This window comes from Puma concolor, unplaced genomic scaffold (genome assembly GCF_028749965.1).
Source record: "Puma concolor isolate L17-30 unplaced genomic scaffold, mPumCon1.1.hap2 unalloc_scaffold_5, whole genome shotgun sequence".
In the NCBI taxonomy this organism is placed as follows: Eukaryota; Metazoa; Chordata; class Mammalia; order Carnivora; family Felidae; genus Puma; species Puma concolor.
This window is the reverse complement of record NW_028240258.1, coordinates 26,467-45,844: the sequence shown is the minus strand read 5'-3', so window position 1 is coordinate 45,844 and position 19,378 is coordinate 26,467. Positions and strand designations below refer to the sequence as shown.

General features: G+C 48.1%; 1 protein-coding gene across 1 annotated transcript in view; it reads left to right on the top strand.

The window, feature by feature from the left end:
- Positions 1–19,378, top strand: part of LOC112859865 (protein Shroom2-like) — a 65,665-nt gene that overhangs the window by 45,398 nt on the left and 889 nt on the right. The window lies entirely within an intron of this gene.

The following is a 19,378-nucleotide window of genomic DNA, read 5'->3' as shown; positions in this document are numbered from 1 at the left end:
AGAATCTGAACCAGGCTCCAGGCTCCCAGTTGTCAGCACAGAGCCCGATGTGGGGCCCAAACCCACCAACTGTGAAATCATGACCTGAGCCAAAGTCGGCTGCTTAACCGACTGAGCCACCCCGGTACCCCTAAAACCATTCTAAAATGAAGTGTTTAGGTAAAATTTTATTCTTGTTTTTTTAAGATTTTATTTTTGAGGGGTGCCTAGGTGGCTCAGTCGGTTGAGTGTCCGACTTTGGCTCAGGTCATGATCTCACAGTTCCTGAGTTCGAGCCCCGCATGGGACTCAACTGCTATCAGCGCAGAGCCTGCTGCGGATCCTCTCTCCCCCTCTCTCTCTGCCCCTCCCCTGCTCATGCACGCTCTCTCAAAAATAAATAAAACATTAAAAAAAAGATTTTATTTTTAAGTGATCTCTACCCCAACATGGAGCTCAAACTCACAATCCTGAGGTCAAGAGTCACAGTGTTCCCCTGACTGAGCCAGTCAAGCGCCCCCTAAAATGCTCTTCTTTTTGTTTGAATGTTTATTTTTGAGAGAGAGAGAAAGAGAGAGCATGAGTGGGGGAGGAGCAGAGAGAGAGGGAGACACAGAATCTGAAGCAGGCTCCAGGCTCCAATCTGTCAGCAGAGAGCCTGATGCGGGGCTCAAAGTCACAAACCATGAGATCATGACCTGAGCCAAAGTCTGCCACTTATCTGACTGAGCCACCCAGCCACCCCCAAAATGGTATTCGTATAATGCATTTTGAGTTACTCAGTTTGTAAATATTAGGAACGTACCTTTTGAACAGTGAGTGGGGTGAAATATCTAATCAGCCACCATCTTACTGGACGTGTATTACGTGGGTGGGTGTGCCCTGTGCACTGAGTGTTAAGGGTGTGGCCTGGGGCCAATTTTGCCTTGTCTTAGAAACAGGACCATGTACTTGGTAAATAATCAGTGGACATGAGAAGTCTAGAAAGAAGGTAAGCTTTGGGGTTGAAGACACAGGTTTAAATTCTCATTCTCATTGCATCAGGCCACCTCAGTTAATGACTTCATGTCCCTGGCCTACAGCAGCCTTCCTCGGAGACTTATTTAAATGCTTCCTGGATATAACATTAATGCATCAGCACAGTGCTGAAGATAAGTAGGTGTGGATAAAAGGAAAAAGTCACTCTTACGAATATAGCAGTAACATGGAAGGTACTGCAGAGTAGTATGTGTGACTCGGTTAAATGAGCAAGACTCGGAACTAACTGCCATGAATTTAGAAGAGGCTGATAGAAGCAGGTTGAAAAGAGAAAACCCATCTTGAAGTTAGGTAAGCACAGGACTCGGGAGGGCTGGGACTGTCCAGATGGGAGGGCGCTGTTAGGGCCTGTGGTGGGTGGGAGCATGCTTCCTGTACTGGGGCAGCACTGAGGTCTTGGGCTGCTTTAGGAAGGGAGGTGGAGGGCAGGGACTTTAAATATGGATCATTGTGAACTGATGAACTGGTAAGTCACGGTCAGCCAAGTCGCGGTCAGCCTGTGACTTCTTTGTCTTCTTCACTGAAGGCTTTGCACACAGTAAAACTTCCGGAAATACTTTATCAGTTGTTTGGTAGATTATGTTCCTAATGAGTGTGTAATAAACCCAAGAGTATAAAGAGAATGCAGATAGATATAAAATAGGCTTTTCAGTGGGGTTTTTTCTTTCATTGTTCTGTCTGATTTTATTACGGTTTTAGGGTCGAACAGTGTATCGCACATGCTATATGTGATTAGCATAGTTAAATAGACAAAGCTGCATAAAATACATTCACTGGGCTTTCCTGTGTTTCCTCCTTTTAAACGGTAAGGAGGAAGACACCCGAGCCTTTTGGTAGCTTTAAAAGGGCAAGTCTTTGGGGGTGGGGGTTCTAAGCATAGAAGCCTTGGGAATGTTCCCCCTGAGGTCAGGAGTTGTTGATGAAGTAACATGAAATACAAGGGAGCCTTGAGTCGGGGAGGTTAGAGTTGACAGAGCCTGCGTGAACTTGTCCATCACGAGGCAGCAGGCACAGACAGGCCAGCTGCTGTGAGCATGGCTTTGAGGCTCTTCTGTGCCGGAGGCAGCTAGACCCAGGGGCTGCGGCAGGGTGCGGCTGCCCCGTCCCTGGAGGGAGCACCCTGCCGTGTTCCCGCTGCTCCACCACGCGCAAGCAGCCAGCGGGGAGCCGGTAAGAGACTCCCGGATTTGTTCTTAGGCAGCTCGCCCGGGATGGGACCCGTCGCCTCATGCCTCTGCTGCTTCCATGTGTAGTTACGAGTGTCTCTTTTGTTCTCCTGTCTTTACGAGCAGGTTGTCAGCTCAGGCAGCACAGTGGGTGAGATCCGGGGAGGTCTGTAAATGTTTTCCTTGTTTATTGTGCTGCCTGGAAATGAAAAATGATGCAGGTTGGGGTGCAGATTCCAGCTCTGCACGCACGCACGCACGTACGTGTGCAGACACGCGCCTGTGCCGCTTCTGTGCTTCTGGATCCATGCAGACTTCGCAGCTTTCGGTTTGGCAGTTGGCTAAACGTGCTCTGAAATGAGAAGGCAGTGGCTTTCCGTACCGCATTCTGGGCTGCGAGCCATGGTGCCGGTGGGACCGGTAGCCTGGGATGTGGGAGCATCGCTCTGCGTGAGATCGGCGGAAGGCCGGCACGGTGTGAACAGCGTCTCGCCTTTGCTTTTTCTGTGCCAGTAGGAAATTAGCATTTTCATGACCGAGGCACTGACTGCGGATATTGAAAGGAAATGGTGAGTCGGCCACATGGAAATGGGGGGGGGGGGGCGGGCAGCAAAATCAGGTGTGCACGTTTAGTCATGGAACAATGCTCTGTGGCTAGATTCACACGTAGACTGCTAATTGCAGTGAAAAACGCCTAAATGTAGAAAATGGAATCAGTGTGGTTCTGAGTATTGTGCAGGTCTTAGGTTTTGCTCCCCACCGTGATTGTGACAGCTCAGAGGCATGCCGTTTCTTCACAGGTTTTACTGTACATGTGCTCTGAGTCTTTACCTTCTATATTGTAAAAGAAAGATTTGTGAAATGCCTTCGCTATTAGCAGATGCTTTTGTGTCTGGAGGGAGGATGGCATTTTCAGAGAAATTGCTGCATATACGTGTGTGTGCGTATGCTCACACATGCATACACCGTTTGAGTCTGCATTTACTGACTCCCATGGGCAGGCGTTCTTTTAAAATGCATCTGTAGTGGCCATGCTATTGAGAAGTAAAAAGGAAAAGGAGTTTGAAGAAAGGTTTTCAGAAACCTATAAAATGGCCTGCCGCCTTACACACTGAAGTCTTACAGAATGAATGAATGAAACATGTCACGTAAAATATCTGAAAATTGGGTGCAGGTCAGATGAAGGGCTGGCATATTTCCCTTGCGAAGCAGAATCTTTGAGGGGTAGTCTATAAATATTTTTCATTATTATGTTGCAGAAAAGTATTCCACGGACAGTAGTAGGAGGTACATCTCCACATTTGCTTTTTGTCATGCATGGTGGAAGAAACATGGTCTCTCTTTCTCTCTCACATACATACACACTCAAGCTGACACACACCCCTTAAAAAATTTGCAGGGTATCCTCATAGATGCACGAACAGAACACACACAGAAGCGCTTTTTTAGAAAGTATTAGAAACGACCATACGTGTTGGTGTTAACCATACAGGTTGTATGAGGCATCTCTTGCCCAGCTGGAGTGACATGGCCCTGGGAAGCATGTGCTAACTGCCCCCTGTTTAACATGGACTGGCCGCTTCCCCCAAATCCACCTTTGAATTTCAGAGGTGTGCTGGGAAGCTGATATGTTATGTGGTTTTTAGAATGTGTTTGCTTTACTTTCACGGCCTTTAATTCTTTGCCTCTTATGTGCATTAAAATTAAAGAAGGTCAAGGTGGTAGAAACCAGGGCTGCTATTTTGTGTCCACCGGATCAACCCGTCTTTCCCTGGTTAGTGGACACTTGGGTTTTCCAGCTGGCTTTTCCTTAGATAATTAGGTCCTTTCTGGGCAGCTTCTAGACAGAGCTGGAGGTCTGACGAGATCCTACAGTTACTTAGTTTTTTGCCTTTAAAAAAACATTTGCAGAATCTCTTGTGTTAATTCTTAAAGTTCACAAGCATTTTCATACACACACACACACACACACACACACACACACACACATATATCTTGGGCCTGAGCACATTGCATACCATGTTCACTTTACAGTAAGCAAACTGGGGCTTAAGTGCTGGATTCACACAGCCCTTGCGTGCAGCGTGGCTGGTTTTTAATCTGTTGGGTTCCTGCGGATTCATGCCACCTCTGACGTTGAAAGGTCCTACAAGGAAGTAGGAGAGGAGATGGCGGTGCTCGTTGCCAAAGCTAGTCTCTTCTGACCTTTCGTGTCTCAAATCCAGGGTGCTGATAGTGCAGTGGGAAGGAATTCAGTGTGGACTCCCGAGGGGGCGTGTGGTACAAAGAATCCCTAACTAGGCTGAGAGACTGGGGACGTGTCTCCTGAGCTGCGCAGGTATAACTTGCAGGCTGCCTTTCTGACCCTCCGTTTCTTTGTCCATACGATAAGGAGTTTGGGGCGCCTGGGTGGCTCAGTCAGTTAAGCATCTGACTTCGCCTCAGGTCATGATCACAGTTCGTGAGTTCGAGCCCCGCGTCGGGCTCTGTGCTGACAGCTCAGGGCCTGGAGCTGCTTCGGATTCTGTGTCTCCCTCTCTCTCCACCCCTCCCCTTCCTCACACTCTGTCTCTCTCAAAAATAAATAAACATTAAAAATAAATAAAATCTTTAACACAAAATTGTTTTTTAAAGTGTAATAAGGGAGAAGACTAGTCCTCACAGGAACTTAAATGTATTATAAAGCAACAAGAATTCAAGTAGTGCAGCAGTGGTTCAAGAACAGACAAAAGTTAATTAATACAAGAGGAGAATCAGTAGCCCAAAAATGAGCTTATTTTTTAATTGAAGATTTAATAACACATGAAAAACAACAGAAGAGAAAAAATCATGTCACGGGGCGCCTGGGTGGCTCAGTTGGTTAAGTGGCCGACTTCGGCTCAGGTCATGATCTCGCGGTCCGTGAGTTTGAGCCCCGCGTCGGGCTCTGTGCTGACAGCTCGGAGCCTGGAGCCTGTTTCGGATTCTGTGTCGCCCTCTCTCTGACCCTCCCCTGTTCATGTTCTGTCTCTCCCTGTCTCAAAAATAAATAAAACGTTAAAAAACATTAAAAAAAAAAAGAAAAAATCATGTCACATATGCTGTTGAAAAAAATAGATTAGGAAAAAAGTATATTCTTATTTTGTGCCATCTATCCAGTTAAATTTCATATGGACTTAGGAGATTTTTTTTTTTAAGTTAACTATAATAAGGGGCGCGTGAGTAGCTCAGTCGGTTAAGCGTCCGACTTTGGCTCAGGTCATGATCTCACGGTTCGTGGGTTTGAGTCCCGCATCGGGCTCTGTGCCGACAGCTCGGGGCCTGGAGCCTGCTTCAGATTCTGTGGCTCCCTCTCTCTCTGCCCCTCCCCCGCTTGTACTCTGTCTGACATAATTCAATATGTAAACATTGAAAAAACAAAGACTGAGAAAGCTTTAAAATACTTATTAAAAAAAAAAGAAGAAGGAAGGAAGGATAAAGCGTTTGGAATCACTGATTTCTGAGGTCCCTTGAGACCATACTAGTTTTTCATTCGCAGGGACAGAAGCCAGGCACTGCAATCCCCCTTGAGGTCACACACCCAGCCCCCAGGTTGTATTGTCTTAGTGCCATCAACATTCATGGAAAAGAAGACCTATACATATAAGTCACACACACACACACACACACACACACACACACACACACACACACACACACACACACACTAATGTCTTTGAGATCCATTTAAAATAAAACGAGCTCCTGTCTGCCAATGGTGTTCCTGCCTGCAGGCTTTGTTGATGGAATAGCAGTGCCCTTGACAGTCAAACCTGTCCGGTGTCCTGTGCTAATGCCTCATAAAGTCAGCTGCTAACAGATGAAGTGCTTTGGGGCATAACTTGCATAACATTTGTTATTTAATGACTCTTGCAAAGTCTAGCCAGTGGGCCTTTAAACATACTCAGAGGCCATTAAAGATGGAATAATTAGAAACTCTAGGAAGGTGTTTTAACATTTATATCCACGTGCATGCACGTATACGTATATATGTGTACAACATAGGCACACTCACATATTAGACATTTTATAGAGTAATAAAGTATATAAGGTAAGCTTTTATGTACAATTAATATATCTAAAGCCTATTGGGTAAATAACCCATTTCCAAATATGGTTCAGCTGAGTGACAATAATTAGACAATCCAGTGTATAGAATTTTGAGAATTTGGTGTCACATGCAATTGTGGTAAGAGACAGCTGACGCAAATGATTTTCTCTTAAATTATGGGGAGACTAGAGGCCGCCTGGGTGGCTCAGTCAGTTAAGCGTTCAACTCTGGGTTTCGGTTCAGGTCACGATCTCACGGTTCATGGATTTGATGCCCACATCAAGCTCTGCACTGATGGTACAGAGCCTGCCTGTGATTCTCTCTCTCCCTCTCTCTGTGCCCCTCCCCTGTTCGCGTTCTCTCTCTGTCTCTCTCAAATATAAATAAACATTAAAACAAAAAAGTAAAAATATAAGGAAGGTCTTTGGTCAGCACAGAGTCCTCTTCAGATCCTCTGTGCCCCTCCCCAACTCGTGTGTCCCTGCGTGTGCGCGCGCGCTCTCTCTCTCTCTCTCTCTCTCTAAAATAGATAAACATTTAAAAAAGAAAAATTTTAGGGGCACCTGGGTGGCTCAGTCAGTTGAGCGTCTGACTTCAGCTCAGGTCATGATCTCATACTCTCTGAGTTCAAGCCCTGTGTCGGGCCTTGTGCTAACAGCTCAGAGCCTGGAGCCTGCTTCAGATTCCGTGTCTCCATCTCTCTCTGCCCCACCCCACTTGCGCTGTCTATCTCTGTCTCTCAAAAATGAATAAACATTAAAAAAAATTTTTTAAGAAAAACTTTAAAAATATATAAGGAAGTTCTGTGTATGATGCGTGGCATTGTAAGATACAAATGTCCAGTAGAGGTCCTGTAGACTTTTAGGATTATTTCTACACTTTCACAGTTATATAGGTGAGGCTGCAGCAAACATCTTGTGAAATACTCATGTTCTGGCATGCTGATTTCCCTAGGATCAAATTCTAGATACGGAATTGCTAGGTAGGCTTTTGGGAAATACGCGCAAATTGCCTTCCATAAAGTGCGTGCTGTTTGTGCCCTACCACCTAGTAGCCTAGGGCAGTCCTGCTTTCTCAAAACTCTGGCCACATCAGACATTTATTTGTTCATTTATTTATTTTTATGCTTATTTATTTTTTGAGAGAGAACAGAGGAGGGGCAGGGAGAGAGGAGGACAGAGGATCTGAAGAAGGCTCTGCACTGACAGCAACGAGCCCAATGTGGGGCTCGAACTCACGAACCCTGAGATCATGAGCTGAGCTGAAGTTGGACACTCAACCAACTAAGCCACCCAGTGCCCCAACTATAAATTAAAAAAAAAAAATTGTAATGTTTATTTTTAAATTTTTTTTTGAACGTTTATTTATTTTGGGGACAGAGAGAGACAGAGCATGAACGGGGGAGGGGCAGAGAGAGAGGGAGACACAGAATCGGAAACAGGCTCCAGGCTCCGAGCCATCAGCCCAGAGCCCGACGCGGGGCTCGAACTCGCGGACCGTGAGATCGTGACCTGGTTGAAGTCGGACGCTTAACCGACTGCGCCACCCAGGCGCCCCTGTAATGTTTATTTTTGAGAGAAAGAGAGACAGAGTGTGAGCAGGGGAGGGGCAGAGAGAAAGGGGGAGACACAAAATCTGAAGCAGGCTCCAAGGTCTGAGCTGTCAGCACAGAGCCCGACACGGGCCTTGAACCCACGAACCGTGAGTTCATGACCTGAGCTGAAGTCGAATGCTTAACTGACTGAGCCACCCAGGCACCCACATCAGACATTTTAAAAGTTCTGTAGGGGCGCCTGGGTGGCGCAGTCGGTTAAGCGTCCGACTTCAGCCAGGTCACGATCTCGCGCTCCGTGAGTTCGAGCCCCGCGTCAGGCTCTGGGCTGATGGCTCGGAGCCTGGAGCCTGTTTCCAATTCTGTGTCTCCCTCTCTCTCTGCCCCTCCCCCGTTCATGCTCTGTCTCTCTCTGTCCCAAAAATAAATAAAAACGTTGAAAAAAAAATTTTAAAAAAAAAAAAAAGTTCTGTGATTCGACAGGAAAAGAGCAATTTCATTTTTAACTTGCATTTGCCCAGTAACTAGCGAGGTTGAGTTTGTGCCTTGTCTAGCCATTTGTATTTTTTCTTTGGTTCATTACTGTTCATATCTTGTGTTCACTTTCCTGTTGGGGGTGGGACCTCTCTCTTCATGATCATTGTTATTTAGGTTGCAGATAGATCCCTGAAGTGCGTTGTGTGCTTTTCAAACATTTAGGGTTGGTTATGCTTAGTTTTGTCCTTTTCTGTGTATAAGTATTTAATAATCATGCCATTGCCCCTGCCTGGCGGTTTTGCACAGTCCATTTCTATCCTGCTGGCTCCTGGCCCCTGGCAGTTGTGTACTGGCCTTTGCATTAGTGACGTCACAAGCATAACCATCTGGGGGCTCTGGGCCTGTGACCTTCCTATGAGCTGTAGACTGCCACCTGAAACATTCTACAGAGTTTTTGCAAAGAAGATAAAACTGGTCAGGAAGAGAAGAACATAGGGGTTTCAGAGGAGTGTCTCACGTGATGTTGTAGACAGAGAGAAGGAGTCACAGATGAATATCTACACCCTAGCTCAGGTTATCAGTAAGGCACTTAGGCTCTGGGGCTGCAGTGTCCTCACAGGCCAGGCAGAAGTACTGGATTTTCTCAGTTATGTTTGCCCTCTGCCAATGGATGTTAGGGTTAGGGCTGTGTGTGCTGAAGAATCGAGAAGTGCCCGCCTACCCAGTACCCCAGCACCTCCGGCCACCTGCTCTGGTTGACCAGAGCCCATCTGAGGCACATCTGTCAGACTCCCATACCTGCCAGGGTCTGCTCACTTGAGCACTTTTCCATGCCTGTGCCTTTCTCCTTTTCGTTCTCCCTCATCAGGATGTTTTTCTGTTCATTACAATGTTCCTGTTGTGTGTTTTGCTGTGGCCCACCGCCCCAAAAGCATTTGATTGCTCAGGGTGTAAGTGCGTCCAAGTAAAATACATAGAAGCCATTTAACTATAGATACAAACACACTGGAAAGAGTAAAGGGCTACTCAGTCCCCAGTTAATATTTTTATTATGGTCATCGCTTTGTTGAAAAATTGAGTGGCTTCAGATTGTGTTTAATGGGCAAGGAAACCTAACTGCTTCTGTGAGTGGCATTGGTTTCTATAGCATTCATGCAACGTGATGTGAAATTGCAAGGACTGAGTCAGGACACGGCTGCGCAGTAGAGCTGACGCCGTCCGCCTCTCATTTAAGACCAGGTCAGGGTGTGGAATCTTCTCCCAGGCCTCACTGCTCCAGCATACTGGGTATACGTGTGTGTGTGTGTGTGTGTGTGTGTGTGTGTGTGTGTGTGTGTGTGTGTGTGTGTGTGCCCCTATGTTTTAATTAGTATTCGATCAGAACCACGGGCTCTGTGGACAGGTCTTTGGGTGGCATCGGTATGTTTCTGGTTACTGATCTGTATTTATGTGGTGAGGTGCCAGGAAGCCTGCAAAATGGAATCAGGTACAGAGAGAATCTCCCTTGAAGGATCTTCTCTTTGTCAGGGAAGATAATAACATAACAGATTACCGTAGACTAGGTGCTTAAACAACAGACATTTACTTTTCACCAGTTCCAGAGGCTGGAAATCCAAGATTGAAGTGCAGCTGACTTGGTTCCTGGTGAGACCCGTTGCCTGGTTTGCAGACAGCTCTGTTCTTGCCATGTCCTTACGTGGTGGAGGGCAGAGAGAGGGGCCACAAGCGCTTTCCTGTGTCTCTCTCTCTCTCTTTTTTTTCTTTTCAGAGAGAGAAAGAGAGCGCACATAAGTGAGGGGGAGACAGAGGATCAGAAGCAGGCTCCGTACTGACATCAGCGAGCCCGATGCAAGACTCAAACTCATGAACCTTGAGATCATGACCTGAGCCGAAGTCAGACAGTCAGCCAACTGAACCACCCAGGTGCCCCTCGTGTCTCTTTTACAAGGGCACTGTCCCACTGCTGAGGGCTCCATCTTTATGCCCTAATAACCTCCCCCACGTCCCACCCCCTAACACTACCCCCTGGGTGAGAGGGAGTTAGAATTTAACATATGAATTTTGGAGGGTTACAGAAATAAATACTGTGATGTCAGGTAGTCAGAAGGCCCAAGAAAATCAGCCTGCCGGCCTTGGCTTCCTCTCCTCCCTTACTCCCTCCCTCCTTTCTTCCTGTTACCTCACTGAGTCTTTGCTGAAGCCTGCCTTGTGCCAGGGCACTGCGTTAAGCCTACAGACAGAAGTGGGTGTTATCACCGTATCCAGGAGAAGTGATATTCACCGAAAATAATACAGATAAATTGAGTATAGTTTGGGGACAAACAGGTAAAGATTAAATCCTTATGGGGGTTCAACAGAAGAAAGGCTTGTTTGTCAACAGGTCCTGGAAATGGGGGCACCTGGATGGCTCCTCAGTTGGGCATATGACTTCAGCTCAGGTCATGATCTTGCAGTTCGTGAGTTTGAGCCCCGCATCAGGCTCTATGCTGACTGCTCAGAGCCTGGAGCCTGCTTCAGATTCTGTGTCTCCCTCTCTGCCCCTCCCTTGCTTACGTTCTGTCTGTCTGTCTCTCTCAAAACAAAACAAAACAAAAACAAAAACAGGTCCTGGAAACGCTTCATGGAAAAGGTTGGATATTAAAGAAAATGGGAATGGTGTCTATGGGGCGTATTCTGAAGAGTGTGGATCAAAGCGGAGATATGGAAACCACGAGGCATAAATGGCAGGGGAGGGCCTTTGGCCAAAATGTATGTTGCAGGAACATGCATCCCTGGGATGGGAGGTTTGGTTAAATGTATAGAGTTGTGTATTCACCACCACAATCAAGTCAAAATACAACTGCACTGCCCCAGAAAGTTCCCTCTTGCTCTAAGGCACTTACTGCAGCCCTGACTGAAAACCCCGTAAGGTAGTGTGTCTGTCTGCAAGGACAGCCAACTTTAGGCAGACGTAGAAGATTAAAACTCCTTAAAACTACAAGTCAGGGGCGCCTGGGTAGCTCAGTCAGTTAAATATCTGACTCCTGATTTCAGCTCAGGTCATGATCTCATGGTTCATGGGTTCAAGCCCTGCATCAGGCTCTGTGCTGACGGCGTGGAGCCTGCTTGGGATTCCTTCTCTTCCCCTCTCTGTCTGTCCCTCCCCCATTTATGCTCGCTCTCTCTCTCTCTCTCTCTCTCTCAAAATAAATTAACATTTGGGGGAAAAAAAACCACCTACAAATCAAACCCTACTGAAATGATTGGGAAATGCCCATTTCAACAAATTTGAGAGTGAATCTATTCACGACTCGCTTGAAATTTATGGTGTGTAAACAATACCTTGATAAGATTGTGGTGTGGTCATGGGATCGAGCTCTGAGTCGGACTCTGCAATGAACTTGGAGCCTGCTTAAGATTCTCTCTCTCTCTCTCTCTCTCTCTCTCTCTCTCTCTCTTTCTGTCTCTCTCTCTCTCCCCCTCCTTCCTTCTCTTTCTCTCTCTCTCTCCCTCCCTCCCTTTGCCCCTCCCCCTCTTGCATGCATGTGTGTGTTCTCTGTCTCTCTCTCTCCCAAAATAAAAATAAAAGATAAAATTGTGGTGGGGTGTGGGGAGGAATAGAGGCGGAGATGTTCTATAATGTCAAGACCTCCCAGATCCATAGCTAGATTTCTAGGAATACAAACACGTGTTTTTAAAAACTTAAGTGGCTCAGGAGAAAAGCGTGTGCATGTAGGGCACAAGATGTAGGGTAAACCCAAATTCATGTATCACTTGTTCCCTGTGCCCTAATGTTTGCAGCTTTTAAGTTTTTATCAAGAACAGATCATACCTAATAAAAACTTACGCAGCCTAGATGTTCCCAAAACTATTATTGAGGTAAATGAAGTGTCTGCCGTAATACGATACTAACCTGATTTTTCCTTCTGACTGCTTCTAATGATTTGCAGCGACAGGTTGCAACATTCACCATGGTTCGTCCCAGGATGTTCACAAGAGACCATTGCTTCCACTAATAGCTAAAAAGGAGGCATTGCAGTTATAAAATCATAGCTTTAGAGGAACTCAGCAGGCCCTCCTCTCTCTAAGGTCTCTCCTCTTTTCTCCCTTGGCATTCGCTTCATAGTACTTATCAAAAGGAGTTAAAATTGTTTAGAAATTACTATCTGCCTTGCCTTTTAGAGCAGGGTTTGACAAACTACAGGCAAGGCCCAAATCCCCTGGGCCCAGGGTTTGAGAAGCCTTTCTTGGTGGAGAATGAAACATCAAGGCTTTATCCCTCCAAGGCTGGTACCAAGGGGTACTTAATCTCACTGTGTCTTCAGAGGATGATCATCTGGTTTCGAAGGGACATGCCAAGCCAAGGATTAAAGCTTCAGGCGTAGTTTGTAATACTCAGATCAAGTGGTTAGAACAAGCAGGCTCCACGCCGTCAGCACAGAGCCTGATGCAGGGCTTGAACCCATCCTCATTGGTTCAATCAAAACAAAACAATTCATCAATTTTCAGGGGTGCCTGGGTGGCTGAGTAGGTTAGGTGTTTGTCTGACTTTGACTCAGATCATCAGATCATGATCTCACGGTTCATGAGTTCGAGCCCCATGTCGGGCTGTCTGCTGTCAGCATAGAGCCTGCTTCAGATCCTCTGTCCCCCTCTCTGTGCTCCCCCCGCTCATGCGCCCTCTCGCGCTCTCTCTCTCTCTCAAAAATAAATGAAATAAGCACATTAAAACAAACAAAAATTTCCAAGTGTCACATCTTGGAACCAGGAACAAGTGTCTCTCTAGCCACAGAAATGAAAGAGGCCTGGAATAGATTCAAAACACGTGTTCTGAACACAGAGTTGGATGCTTGAGGGGCGGTCACAGACTACAGTCTCTAAATCTAAGTATTTTCTGTGATTGGACACTAGTCCTTCAAGAAATCTGTGCTTGTACGTTCTGATTTGGATCCTCTGTGTGTGTGGAATCTCTCTATTAATCTGTTCTCCTCCACTTAACTACAAACGACTTACCAGTCCCTCTCAATTCAGCTTCATTCCTATTTACCACCCAAATTCCTGCAAGCAAAAAACAAAACCCAAAGGGAGCAAGTCTTCTTATCCATCTGTTAAGATAATGAAGAAGTAACATTCATCTGATTTTCTAAAGTGATTGCTTTCCCTGTGTGGCATTAGAATCACAGAAGAGAGAGCCTCTTTGGGTCTGACGCAGAGGGAATAACTTTAGTGGAGACGTTGCAGTAAAGAGATGACTGGATTGAAAACGATTTCAGCGCCCCTCCCCTCCCAGAAGGTGATTCTGCGAGACACGGAATTGGGACAGGACTCATGGAAACCGCTCTCTCCCTCATCACTAGTGTACCTGTCCACGCATTTGGTAGACGTTGTTTGCATACTCGGAAACTGGGCTACGACAGCCAGACAGCCTTTAGCCTCCAGGGGCTCACCATCTGGGAAATCCTGTGGTAGTCTGGCATTTCCAAGGAAAGAGTGGGTGGTGCCATTATCCCTGGGTGTTCATGCTGTTGGAGACATTTCTAGTCGTTTCCGTCCGTTCATCAGTGAATCGGTTGATTGCCTCTTTCACTTCCATGCCTTGCCCATCATCGTCACCTTCTCCCACCTTGTTTGGCTCTGAGGGGGTGCTGTGTAGACAGAAGACCTTCCTGCGTGTGCTTCACTGCGGCCATGTGTGTGTGCTGGGAGTTCCCTGGGGAACACAAAGATCAGCGGAGACACCAGGGACTCGTTCCGGAGACTTGTACTTGTGGCGTGAGCGTCCCTTGTCTCTCCAGCCACCTGGCTGGTCTGAATGTCCGGTGGCAGTGTTGTTCTTGAGACAGCCTGCCTGGTGGTGTTCCATGCAAATACAGCGAGAGAAGCTGTGATTTCCAATAAACGGTTCCAGCCTTCGCAAAATCGCCGTCCTCCATACCCACAGGCAATGGATGTGTGCCGCCTAAAACTGTATGTTGACCTCCACCGCTTCTGGGAAGCCTGTCTCTGCCTGGAAGGCAGCACTTCTGAGTCCTACCCGGTTGGCCTGTGGAGTCATTTTGTCCCGTGCAGACCTGGCTTTGCCACATACACTCGCAAGTACTGCTCTTGAACCATCTCCAGTATGCCAGCCACCCTGGCTGACGTCAGCGGCGGGCTGGCTTTGTGAACGGTAGGAGTTAGCATTTTTCGTAATATTGAAATGAAAGGAGGAAACACCCGAATGTTGTCTGTCTCTCCCCGTCGTTCACTTGGGCAGTTCCATCCCACGGGATTGTGGCGGTACCCGTAAGCGCCCCGGAGCAGCTGCCACGGGGATGCCCTTCCCCAGGTGGAGGCCTGGGCAGCCCTGCCTGGCTGTGCCGCGCTGTGGCGCGGCGTGGCATGGGCAGGGGGGTACGCGGTGCTGCCACGGAGACCTGCGTTCGGGTCTGCTCCGCCACACGGGGCACTCTCCCATTGGGGGCTCTGCGCAGCGTGTGGCTGGTGGGGGCCGCCACGTGGATCCCGCCGCGCGGGGGGCTCTGCCGCCTCTGCCTCGCGTGGCGCCCCCCCCACCCCCCGCGGTATCCCATGGTGAGGAAATGAGGCTTGGTGACACACTGTCGCTTGCCGATGTCACACAGCTGGTAAATGGTGCTGTGATGGGAAGCGTCTGCCTAGTGAAACCCCAAATGAAACGTGGGCCAGAGCCTCACCGTGGCCTCACACACTAAAGTGCATCAGGAGGAAGAGCCGTGAGCAAGAAATGAGTGTTCGAGTCAGAAGTGACCGTGTGTCCCTCTCCTCTCATTGTCCCTCCAAGTACTTAGGAAAGGAGGACCCTGTGGTACGCGTTACGTAAGTCATCCGAGAGCTAGAAATGTTTCTCTTTTCCTTGATGGAGACAATGGTTAACCCAACTTGCAAAGCAGTGCTGAATTAATTAGTGATTCCAGAGCAGTCTAAAAATGTTCAGTTATGATGGGAATGTTCACCTGCAGTTATTTCTCTGAGAACCTGACTGGCTGTGTCTCAGAAAATGCAGCCTCTCAGGGCGCCTGGGTGACTCAGTCCGTGAAGCATCCGACTCTTGACTTGGGCTCAGGTCATGATCTCACAGTTTGTGAGTTCGAGCCCTGCGTCAGGCACCGAGCTGACAGTGTGAAGCCTCCTTGGGATTCTCTGTCCCTCTCTCTGTCCCTCCCCAGCTTGCTCTCTTTCTCTCTTTCTCTTTTCTCTTTCTCTCTCTCTCTCTCAAAGTAAATAAGTAAACTTAAAAAAAAAAAAAAGAAATGGGGTACCTGGGTGGCTCATTCGGTTAAGCGTCCGACTTCGGCCCATGTCATGATCTCACAGTTTGTGAGTTCGAGCCCCACATCCGGCTCTGCGCTGACAGTTCAGAGCCTGGAGCCTGCTTTGGATTCTCTGTCTCCCTCTCTGCCCCTCCCCCACTTGTTCTCTCTCTCTCTCTCTCTCTCTCTCTCTCTCTCTCTCTCTCTCCCTCTCCCTCTCTCCCTCCCTCCCTCCCTCAAGAATAAAAAATAAACATAAAAGAAAGGGGAGGGAGGAAGGGAGGAAGGAAAGCAACACAGCCTTGCTCCTTACCATTGTGCACAGTGACTGATAGCAGCAGACGCATTTGTACGTTGATGTTTGGGTGACCGTGTGCCATGGTGCATGCGATATTTGCTTGTGAGGCTTCAAGAAGATAGCCTGGTCTCCTGCCCTCCGTGGAGGCGCTTATAGCCCAGTGAGGTGAGTGGAGACTGTGAACCACGCAAGCATTGGAGAGTGAGACCAGTCCTGGGCTACGGGTGACCAGGAGCAGAGGGCCTGTGTGAGACGGAGCAGAAACCTGTGGCTCAGAGAGAGGAACCCAGGGCCACAACAGGGCTCATCACTAGCAGAAAGAACCTGGAAATAAAACCGCCACCTCTCGGATCTGGAAAGCACAGTTAGACATGGGGCTGACCGGCCGCATCCCCAAATCAACAATGTAGATTTGAATAATACCAGTGTTGATGGGATTCCCTGGGCATTTGGTGTGTGTGTATGTATGTGTCTGTATATAGTCTTTCTCCTTTTGGACTTCTGGTCATTTCTGCCCCTATCACAGGGTGTCTGGGGTCCTGAGCAGCATTTATGTGGCCTTGGGGTGGGGCGGGGGGGGGGGTTCCTCTTCAGATGAGGTTTGTTTTCCTTCGTTGCCCTGCCTCGGACCTTTCATGGCAGCAGGCAGAGGAGAAAACAGCCAGGCGCTGGGGGGAGAGAGAATCCCAAGCAGACTGCATGCTATCAGTGCTGGGCCGGACTTGGGTCTCAAACCCACGACCATGAGATCATGAACTCAGCTGAAATCAAGAGTCAGATGCTGACTTGACTAAGCTACCCCGGCACCCGTCAGCTTTTATTTTAAAGTCTATTTATTTATTTTAGGAGAGAGAGAGCGCACACCAGCAGGGGAGGGGCAGAGAGAAAATCCAGATGAGGTTTGTTTTGCTTTGCTGCCCTGTCTCAGACCCAGGTGCTGGGCTCCCGCCTGCCCAGAGGTTGCAGGTGTCCTGGGAGCCTCCTCCTGGAGCAGCCTTCTCCTTGATAACGTGTCATTAGCATGTTCTGCATGACAGTGAGTGACCTGAGCTGCATATCAATTGCTGGGACTCTGGAATGCAGCTGCCTTTTAAGGGTTCCTTTGTATGGCTTGACTCGCTGTTCCAGGCATTCCTCGGAGCTAAATGGTTAGGTGCCTTTGCTGGCAAATCCTTAAGACTTCTTATTTTCTTACTCTGTCTGTGGATCTTTCTATCACCATTAACTTTATCCTTGAAAATTTAAAAAAATTTTTTTAAATGTTTATTTTTGAGAGAGACAGAGAATGCGAGTGGGTTAGGGGCAGAGAGAGAGAGGGAGACAGAATCGGGAGACACAGGCTCCGGGTTCTGAGCTGTCAGCATAGAGCCCAATGCAGGCTCAAACTCATGAGCCATGAGATCATGACATGAGCTGAAGTTGGACACTCAGCCAACTGAGCCACCCAGGAGCCCCTATCCTTGAAAAATTTTTCAACATTTAAAAAGGAAGGGCTCCGAGGTGCCTTGGTGGCTCAGTCAGTTAAGCGTCTGATTTCAGCTGAAATCATGATCTCATGGTTTGTGAGTTGGAGCCCCGCGTCCGGGTCTGTGCTGACCTCAGAGCCTGGAACCTGCTTCGGATTCTGTGTCTCCCTCCCTCTCTGCCCCTCCCCTGCTCACTCTCTGTCTCTCAAAAATAAACATCTAAAAAAATTTTTTTTATTAAAAAGTTATTTTGAAAATTTCTAGTTTCTCTTAGTGTGTACCTAGTATGTATTTTTTTCTTAAATATCTAACTTTCTGAAGCTGGGTTAATATTTTAAACTCTTCTGCTTGGCTGTTTTGTCACCGTGCATCTTCGAAGCCGAGGCCGTGTCTTCAGCGTCTTGAAAGCAGAGACCACACCTGCCCTCTCCCAGGGCCCCTGTGGGACTTGAGCTCTTCCGACCTCTCCCAGATGTGGACGGCTTCCAGCTTCTAGGTGCGGCCGGGTCCAGCCGTGTGTGGCTGTGCTCACGGCAGCACAAGGTGGGGAGCTGCCCCCAGCTGGCTGACGACAGGAAGGGGAGGGACGTGGGCACGGTCAGGGTTCTACTCCAGAGCATCCGCTGAAGCTGGAGGGGCCCTTTCCCCGAGGGACACGGTCAGAGGGACACGCACCGGGCACTGGACTTTGTCGTGCAGCAGCCTGGCTGGGGTTGGGGCATCCATAATACCCAGGCCGGGCATCACATCCCAGGAGGCAGGCTCACTCCTGGGCCCCAAGGGGGTCATGGAATGAGGGGGAAAGCCTTACCTAGCTTGTTAGAAGGGGACGTCACTTACAGGCACCGGTGCTCTGTCTTCTGGTTCCCCCCGTGCTGCCCTCGTTAGAGTTTGCTTTAACACCTCTGAGGTGATCTCCTCAATGCCAAATTGCTCTTCCCTGAATGGGACGGTCCTTCAGAGGCTCCTTTTATTTACTGTGTCAGGTTGGAAGGAACTGTGCGGAAAAAGGCATGGCAGGCTGCTCTGTCACAGAGTTGATAGTGCTTAGCCCGTGAGTGAGCGCTGCTTGCAGCGCAGAGAAACGTGCTTGGAGCGTGTGCCTCCGTCCGGGTTTTGCGGAGACCTTCCTGCGTGTGCATCTGTGCGTACTGAGCACACGCGTATGCGCATCGAATGTGGAGGTAGAGCTGGGAACGGGTAGCAGTGTGGAACGATCAGTGAGCCACTGCAGCGCCCAAAGTCTTTGTTTTTGTCTCTTGTTTTAAATTTTATTTGAGAGAGAGAGAGAGAGCGCATGAGTGGGGGAGGGGACAGAGGGAGAGAGAGCGAGAGAGAGAGAGAGAGAGAGAGAGAGACTCTTAAGCAGACTCCACACTCAGCACAGAGCCCAACGTGGGGCTCGATCCTTTGACCCTGGGATCACGACCTGAGCCAAAATCGAGGGATCAAGGGTGGGACGGTCAAGCAACTGAGCCACCCAGGTGCCCCATGTTTTTGTCCTTTTTAATAATATACGACCGATTGGGGTGCATGGGTGGCTCCATCGGTTAAGCGTCCAACTCTTCCTTTTGATTCGGGTCATGATCTCACGGCTTTGTGAGTTCAAGCCCCACATCACACTCCACGCAGGCAGCATGGAGCCTGCTGGGGATTCTCTCTGTCTACCTCTCTCTCTACCCCTTCCCTACTCACGCTGCCTCTGTCTCTCTCAAAATAAATAAAACTTTTTAAAACTTTAGGAAAAAAATAATATACTACTGATTTTAAAGGCTTTATTCATAAATTGATTTGAGGCTCATGTTAGAAAGCTCTATGCCTTTTTGTAAATGGCAATTTTCCTAAATACTGTTACATCAAGAAATAAATATTTCTAAATATAGCCATATGAGATTTTTCACCAGTGTTGTTTTTAAAAATGTGTAAAGGGGACTCCTGGGTAGCTCAGTCCGTTAAGCATCTGACTTGGGTTCAGGTCGTGATCTCGTGGTTCCCGAGTTGAAGCCCCACGTCAGGCTCTGTGCTGACAGCTCAGAGCCTGGAGCCTGCTTTGGATTCTCTCTCTCTGTCTCTCTCTCTCTCT